The sequence below is a fragment of the Acipenser ruthenus genome, chromosome 34, assembly GCF_902713425.1.
Source record: "Acipenser ruthenus chromosome 34, fAciRut3.2 maternal haplotype, whole genome shotgun sequence".
Classification (NCBI taxonomy): domain Eukaryota; kingdom Metazoa; phylum Chordata; class Actinopteri; order Acipenseriformes; family Acipenseridae; genus Acipenser; species Acipenser ruthenus.
Genome location: NC_081222.1, coordinates 11,981,021 through 11,989,895, shown reverse-complemented (window position 1 = coordinate 11,989,895; position 8,875 = coordinate 11,981,021). Strand labels below are relative to the sequence as shown.

General features: G+C 41.6%; 1 protein-coding gene across 1 annotated transcript in view; it reads right to left on the bottom strand.

The window, feature by feature from the left end:
* The window catches only part of LOC131705011 (Kruppel-like factor 1), a 134,922-nt gene that overhangs the window by 33,673 nt on the left and 92,374 nt on the right, over positions 1-8,875 (bottom strand). The window lies entirely within an intron of this gene.

Here is an 8,875-nt window from a genome sequence, read left to right as displayed (position 1 = left end):
TAAATCTGACTAACTTTGGCCCTTACCATCAGAGTGAAGTTGTCAGCACACAGGTTCTAGAGGCACATCATGCCACGAACAAAAGAAATTCCTGGAGACCTCCGGAAAAAAGTGGGGCGATTACTTTTTCACACGGGGGCATTGGGTGTTGCATAACTTTCTTTAATAAATAAATGAAATATGTATCAAATTTTTGTGTTATTTGTTCACTCAGGGTCCCTTTTATCTAACATTAGGTTTTGGTTGAAGATCTGATAACATTCAGTGTCAAAAATATGCAAAAATGCAGAAAATCAGACGGGGCAAATACTTTTTCACTGCACTGTATATATATATATATATATATATATATATATATAGTGAAGTAATCTTAAATCAAAATGCTTTACATTGAATTTAAGATGATACATATTTACAGTTTTTGTTTTCCTGTGATCTGTTTAATTTAATTTGAATATCTTCCTCATACAGCATATACTGTACAATGCAAAGAGGTTTCGCACGCAGATCTCCGTCAGCGCTGTAAAACCATGGCAAGTTAAATCACTTGCAGCTGGCATCCATTCTTGCATCATAGGAATCTGGAAATATCAACGTGGAAATCCATTAAATTGATTTCTATTTTATGATGTGCTCTGTAAAACAAAGGGCTCCCAAACTTCCCTGGTCCGGTTACAGAATTCAGTGACACTGTATTCTCCTTACCTAACAATTAGCCCCCCTGTGTCGTGTCACATACCGGTAGCACATTGGAAACGCATGCCATAAACATACGAGCTGTATGTCAAGGAAGCAATTCCATTAGGTGTGACATTCTGGAGTCCAGTATGTACGAACGCAGCCAGTCCTCAACTCAAGAAAGGGTTTTTTTTTTTTTAAACTTTTGAACTGGGTGTACTGTGCACAGGATTCCTTGGTGTTGAATTACAATACAGTTAATGGTAAAGCAAAGAAATGTTTAGGCATGATAATCAGTGCGGTCCTGGCTGCTCACCTCATTGACAGTGTTATGGCGGGCAGCAGTGTGGAGTAGTGGTTAGGGCTCTGGACTCTTGACCGGAGGGTCGTGGGTTCAATCCCAGGTGGGGGACACTGCTGCTGTACCCTTGAGCAAGGTACTTTACCTAGATTGCTCCAGTAAAAACCCAACTGTATAAATGGGTAATTGTATGTAAAAATAATGTGATATCTTGTAACAATTGTAAGTCGCCCTGGATAAGGGCGTCTGCTAAGAAATAAATAATAATAATATTAAAAAAAAAGAAAACTGGGCACACTGCAGAATCACTTTCCACTGGTTATCTTTTGCAGGGCAGAGTACAAGACGGATAATACAAACTCAGCAAAGCGCGAGGCGTGAGATTTCAAAAGCCGTTTCCCAGCCATTACCCTTCATGCCTTTTCGTTTGTCCTCTTCCCTTATCGTGGCGTGGGTTCACATTTTCATTAGCAGTGTGTTTGCTTGGCGGCTTTCCAGAGCATGCAGTATTGGTTTGGGAGATCTGTGAAATGATACTGTGCTCGATATTACGTTTCGAAACCATTTCAGTGATACCTGGCACAGAAAGTAGATAGAGTCAATGCTCTAGATTTTCCACTTCCCCTTATTAATGCTGTGTTGAATATGCCTCTTCATTGACGTTCTGTATGCCAGCTTAATGGGGAACGCAGTATGAAAAACAAATGTATTTTAAGAGTAAAAGAAAAATGTAACACTTGTAAATACAGATAGTGTTATTATAGAACCATAACATAACAGCATAGTGGAAAACAGAGCCCTTTGAAATTGATACAATTATTCCATGCATTTTCAATGCCGTTCACTATATGGATCTCCAATGTGTGGTTTTGAACGAAATCTGTTTTAGAAAACATGCATTTTCAACATTAAAACAATATAAAACGACACTTAAAGAAATCTCCTGTTTTTAGACAGTGTTGACCTTTCAGGGTCATTTCACGTGGAGGGTGAAATTGCCTCCTGCCCCTTCAACGGCTTCTTTCCTGTCCTTAACCAACCAGCTGCTTCCCCGGTTGACTGACATGCTTTTCAGCTAATAACATGCTCTGAACCCCGAAGGCACTACGGAGATGAAATCACCCAGGAAGTGTAACAGGCTTCCTGCAAAGGGAGGCTAGCAAACTGAGACTTTCTTTAACTTTTTGTAGTACCCCATGCTTTAGAATGAAACCACATGTTTGTGAAATCCGAAACTGCACGCCTGGGCCCTACATATGGATGAATTTGCGTGACATGAAAGTGTTTTGTTAGGTGAGATTACTTTAAGCTACCAACAGTTACCAGCTGTTATAAATTATTATTATTATTATTTATTTCTTAGCAGACGCCCTTATCCAGGGCGACTTACAATCGTAAGCAAATACATTAAGTGTTACAATACAAGTAATACAATAAGAGCAAGAAATACAATAACTTTTGTTCAAGCAAAGTACCAAGTGTGACAAACCACAATTCAATAATACAGCAGATAATAGTGATAGTTACATCAGGATATGATTAAATACAAAATACTACAGGTTAAACACTTGGCAGATTATAGTATTCTGAAGTACAGGATTAAATGCAGTAAAATAGGGGGCAGATAAGAGCAAAATAAAGCACATTTAAATGAAGGGTGATAGTGTCCCAGGATACAAACAGAGGAGTTCTACAGGTGCTGTTTGAAGAGGTGAGTCTTAAGGAGGCACCGGAATGTGGTCAGGGACTGGGCAGTCCTGACATCTGTAGGAAGGTCATTCCACCACTGCGGAGCAAGGGTGGAGAAGGAGCGGGCTCTGGAGGCAGGGGAGCGTAGCGGAGGTAGAGCCAGTCTTCTAGTGCAGGCAGAGCGGAGAGGTCGAGTGGGGGTGTAGGGAGAGATGAGGGTCTGGAGGTAGCTGGGTGCAGTCTGGTCAAGGCATCTGTAGGCTAGTACAAGAGTCTTGAACTGGATGCGAGCGATGATCGGGAGCCAGTGGAGCGAGCGGAGTAGTGGAGTAGCGTGGGCGAAGCGAGGCAGAGAGAACACCAGGCGGGCAGCAGAGTTCTGGATGAGCTGGAGCGGACGGGTGGCGGACGCAGGGAGGCCAGCCAGGAGGGAGTTGCAGTAGTCTAGGCGGGAGAGTACCAGGGCCTGGACCAGGAGCTGGGTAGCGTAGTTGGTGAGGAAGGGTCGGATTCTTCGGATGTTGCTCAGGAAGAATCGGCAAGTGCGTGCCAGAGTGGAGATGTGCCTGGATCACATATCAGAAATCAGCCAATCACAGTATCTGCCAAATTTCCAGTGTATCTTATCTTGTGTACGATGGCATGCTGTGCAGAGAACACCACCCCTAATCCCACTGTTCAAAAATCTAAACAAAATACACACACATACCTGCTGCCTATTGTAAACAGAAATATCCTGTTACCTTTGCTCTTTCTTTAAATGTTGGTGAACTTGACACTTAATTTCTGCGCTCCCCTGACTGTGTGACTCTCCCCCTGCACACCACCTCGGCCGTGCCTTTACCAGGAGAGACCCTGGGGGACCCCTGCGCTCCCCTGACTGTGTGACTCCCCCCTGAACACCATGCGGCCGTGCCTTTACCAGGAGAGACCCTCGGGGACCCCTGCGCTCCCCTGACTGTGTGACTCCCCCTGCGCACCACGCGGCCGTGCCTTTACCAGGAGAGACCCTCGGGGACCCCTGTGCTCCCCTGACCATGTGACTCCCCCTGCACACCACGTTATCTACTCTCAGACTTATGTGAGTAATGGAAACACAAAATAAGGAAGGTATTTATATCTCACCATATCTTCTCATGGTTCAAGCACACCTGCTAACCTAACCGTTTTTTTTCTATAGTTGAAAATGAAAGCAGCTATAGATAGCATTGTGGTTTTTCATTTAGTCATAATCTGTTACATAAGAAAAGACGCTCCCATTACAAGCCAACCCTAAAGTGAATTTAGCTGACACAGTAATTCCATCAATACGGCCTGTTGCGTTACTACCATGCGCTGGTCTCAGATACGCAGCCTTGAAAGAAACACACAGGATTGTACAGTACCTCTGTAATCCGGCACAATTCTCTAGTCCTGAGCAAGGCCAGATTAGACAGGTTTTACATGACCTGCACACACGGGTTCCATGAGAAAAATATTATCTCCATATAGACTCGTTCATTTTAACACAGATGTGATCAGAGGTTCATCTGTAAACAGAAAGGTAGCGGAGCTTCTCAGTAAGGAAGAGGGACGGCGTTTTTGTTTCTAGATCTAATGTACTTTTCCTCTGTGGGTAATACCTTTCCAATCAAGGGGGCCATTTGTCTGCGATTTCCCATAGGGGAACATAGAGGTTGAAATATATAAATGAAGCTGATAGAAAGTGTGTATTTGCTACTGTCTGGCTCAAAAACAAGTCATGATTTACATGGAGCAGATTTGCATCTGTAACTTAAAAAACACAGGAAAAGGGTTCTACAGCTCGGGCCAAAAGTGTCGCATCATCACCTTATAGAATGAACTCATTCTGCTTCATAAGGTCGAATGAAACCTGTTGAATAATGCTACGTTAACATATTGAATTGCACCCAAGCTTTGTAGTTTTCCAGATACTTAACGGAAAAAATGATGTCTCAATCCTTGAACTGGCCACAGCTGTAGCTCTGTGGGGGTTGATATCTTGGCTGTGGATTTCAAAGAAATAAAATGCTTAAATATAAATATCTGTATACATTTTCTTACGAACATACATGCAAACTTTCTATACAAACATATTCTCCAATACATAACGTTCACATTGATAGATGTCTAAATCTAAACCCACACCCGCAGGCAATACTGCCCCCAGCATCAGGCTTTCCTCCATCCTTTAATTAACTAATTAATTAAAATCACGTTAACGTTTCAAAATGAGACACAAAACGCACCGAGGGTGCTGAAGAGAAATATATCACTGTGTTGTTTGGTTTCAGTTTGATAAAATTAAAAAAGGAGTTAATTACAGACTGGGTTAAATGCTTTGAAAATATAGCCCGACATCCCTTTATATAACTTTGCGATTTTGGTTTTTCTGAAATTAAAATGAATGGGACAGTTCCATACGTTTTTTTTTCTGCTAATCCCATCCATTGATTAGCCAGCTCTCAGATGGGCAGCTTTGAAGGAAACTGAAGTTTTAAGCACACAGGTATTTTCATTTTAGAAGATGATGCTGTCTGCTAAGAAATAAATAATAATGATATCTGGTACTACACTAGGCTAAAGAAGTCTCTGTTTGCAAGCTGTGTTTTTAGACTGCCTTACACTTCCTGGGTCAAATCACCTAGAGTGTAAAATAAAGCTCCCTCCCCTTTCCTGTTATTAACCAATCGGCTGCTTCCCCTGTTGACTGACAAGCTTTGACCCAGGAGACACTGCTGGGGTGAAATGACCCAGGAAGTACAGCAGTTAACAGACTGGTAACAGAGTCCTGTTTTAAAATGAGAATGCAAGTTTGCTGTAACATGTGTTTCTTTCAAAACTGCACATTTGAGACCTCATCGTTAATAACAGTTTCATTGAATTATTGTGTGTTAAAATAGGGTTACCATATGGCTCCAGATTAACCGGACGCTTTGAGACAGACCGGAATTTCAAAATTCCCCCTAAATTGAAAGTAATTCACGTATAAATGAGCTCCACCTTTGCTGAGATTAATCCTGCTGTGGTGGAATTGCTTGGGCGCAGCAAACAATTCACACTGATCAGCTGCTTCTGATCAGATCTTAATGAACGAATCGCTAATTTATCGATAGAGCAACGAGATGATGATGCGATTGTATTTGCAGAATAATATGGGCGATTGAATTTTAACAAACAGAAAAAAATAGCGACTGGCTGCAATTCATTCTTAGTTTAATACAATTATTTGACGCGCATGCAGGTATTTAAGCACCATTCTTAATTGTAGCTAAGGATGGTTCATTTACACCTTCATTTATTTCAATTTAGGGGCATGTTTGAAATCCCATTCTGTCTCACAGCGTCCGGTTAATCTGGAGCCACATGGTAACCGTAGTTAAAATAAATTTGAAAATGTGACAGAAAGCATATGCATTTAAAAAAATACTTCAACCACAAATATCTTGCAGACAATTAAAAAAGCTTTCAATGTCAACAACAACAGAGCATCGTGATTTTGCTTAGCAGATGAATCTGTACTGATAATCTGTTAATCTAGAAATTACTACGATTCTTTAATGTACAGACATTAAAAAAACATTTTAAGATACAATCTAGTTGTTTGAAAAGGACGTGCTTTAATATTTTCTTAATAAGTTTAATATTCTGAAAAAAAAGCTTTCCTTCATAAAAACTGACTGAAAAAACACACCAGCGGTGAATGCATTGCTGGAAGGCTGTGTAAAATGCATCAGAGGAATGTTCTGTTTGAAGGAAGTGCGATCGATTTGTGAGGCACGGCGCTGATAACAGAGTCAGGGAGCCCCATGGCACGTTAGGAATGGATTACATCCAAAAATATTTTTTAGAACCAGCTATTGTTTTTTTTGTGAAAGAAGTTAAACAAAGTTTCTAAGGGATGCAATATTTAGTTAATGCACAAATCTTATTTATTTCTTAGCAGACGTCCTTATCCAGGGTGACTTACAATTGTTACAAGATATCACATTATTTTTACATACAATTACCCATTTATACAGTTGGGTTTTTACTGGAGCCATCTAGGTAAAGTACCTTGCTCAAGGGTACAGCAGCAGTGTGTCCCCCACCTGGGATTGAACCCACGACCCTCCGGTCAAGAGTCCAGAGCCCTAACCACTACTCCACACTGCTGCCCTATAGGCATGTACTGGTGTATACCCACGAACGCAGTCCCTGGTTCGATTTCTCAATCAAACGCGCGTGTATATGTTGTGTGCACGGTTTTAAAAACAGAGTTCTGCTTTCACAACAAATAACTTTCAGGGTTCCCTAGAATCTCAGAGTTGCTCCTATTTTTTTTTCATTTTATTCACCTTAGAAAAGCCCATTCTGATTTAGAAGAAAATCAAAGTGTTTTCTTTAGGTTGCTGATAAGACACACAGAGTATAGAAAGCATCAATGATTTACAGAACTACTGAGGCTGGCCGTTTTCTTGCCCATTTTTCCACTCAGGCTCTTTATTTACCAAATAGAAAAAAACAAACAAACCGTTTTTGATGCTAAAACCATTTTATTGTTAATATCTTAAAATGTAACCATGTTCTACTTCTGTTGAATATATAAGTAAACTATTATCAGTGTTGTCTTGGAGAATAGTTTCAGATATTTATAGTATATCTTTATACTATAGTAGTGGAGTAGTGGACTCTTGACCGGAGGGTCGTGGGTTCAATCCCAGGTGTGGGACACTGCTGCTGTACCCTTGAGCAAGGTACTTTACCTAGATTGCTCCAGTAAAAACCCAACTGTATAAATGGGTAATTGTGTGTAAAAATAATGTGATATCTTGTAACAAGTGTAAGTCACCCTGGATAAGAGCATCTGCTAAGAAATAAATGATAATAATATAAGCAGAATGTGGCACTCTGTCGCCTGGTTCAGAAGCTGGCATCTCCCCTCTTTCCTGAGTCAGAGCTAGAGAACACCCAAAGCCTCACTCTGTGTGATAATCCCTCGTGCTTCAGGAACATTTCAGCGTGCTTCGAATTGCAGCTGGACTGGTTTGACAGAGAGCTCACCTTGAAGGTGAAACCTGCGGGAAGGTTAAGCAACACTGACATGCAAACAGGCAGGTCAGACCATGTGACCCATCCCCACGGCAACCACTTCTGCACGCTCCACACTTTCATTTTCACGGGGGGGGGGAGCGGATCACCCTCATTCTTGGAGTTTCTCAGTGCTGTATTGGAGCATTCAAAGAATCCAATGCCACCCCCTTTTTTTATTTTCCTGTGGGGCTGATCGCCTCCAAGATCAATGTTCTTTCATCCGCCAGATCACTCTCAGATCTCCAGTTTTTTTTTTAATTCCGGTACTACACTTGGTTAATGAAATCTCTGTTTGCAAGCCGTATTTTCGGTTAGTGTTGCACTTGCTTGGGTCGTTTCAGCCAGTGAAATTCCCCCCTTTCCTTTCAATGGTTTCTTTCAGTAACCAATCAGCTGCTGCCCTGACTGACTGACATGCTTTCAGCCAGTAATATCACCCAGAAGACACTGCTGAGGGGAACTGCCCTAGGAAGTACAAGCAAAGCAGATACCCAGAGAAAAAGGCATACAAACTGAGAGCTTCCTTTAACCTCTAGTAGTACCAGGTATCATGTTTACAGGATTCGCAACCCCTGGTCAGATTTATAATAGTGAGTGATTTAACAGGGTGTTGTGAAGAGGCTGTTTTTCTGTTTGAAGACATTGCGTTGCAGGGATGAGATGCTGGATATACAAAGGCACGCTGGCCTGTATTAGATCCACACTGAGGGATTTTATATTAGACGCATCATTTGATCTTAGCGCACAGGTAGAGCGAGACGTCTCCAGCAGAGATGTACGGTAACTTGAAGCATTTCCAGTGTGCGCCTTATAAACTAAACACAAGAAACGACAGAGCCTTCTATTCTCCAGTCTGAGCTACCCTAAAGCTTCACAGAGAGTGCAGTGGAGCTGCTTGTGATCTTGCAGCACTGTTACAGATGGGAACCTTCTCAGCCTGTATGTGATTCACTCCTGTCTACCGTTTCTTCACATGCGTGTCACAGCTGTGCTGTTATCAACAGAGATGATTTGAACCCAGAATAAAATGGGGCACATATGACCTCGTGTAGAAGAGATGGATGTTCACTGTCTGGAACAACGATGTAAACTCCCAGCAAGAAACTGACAGCGTTTAGATATTATTATTATTTA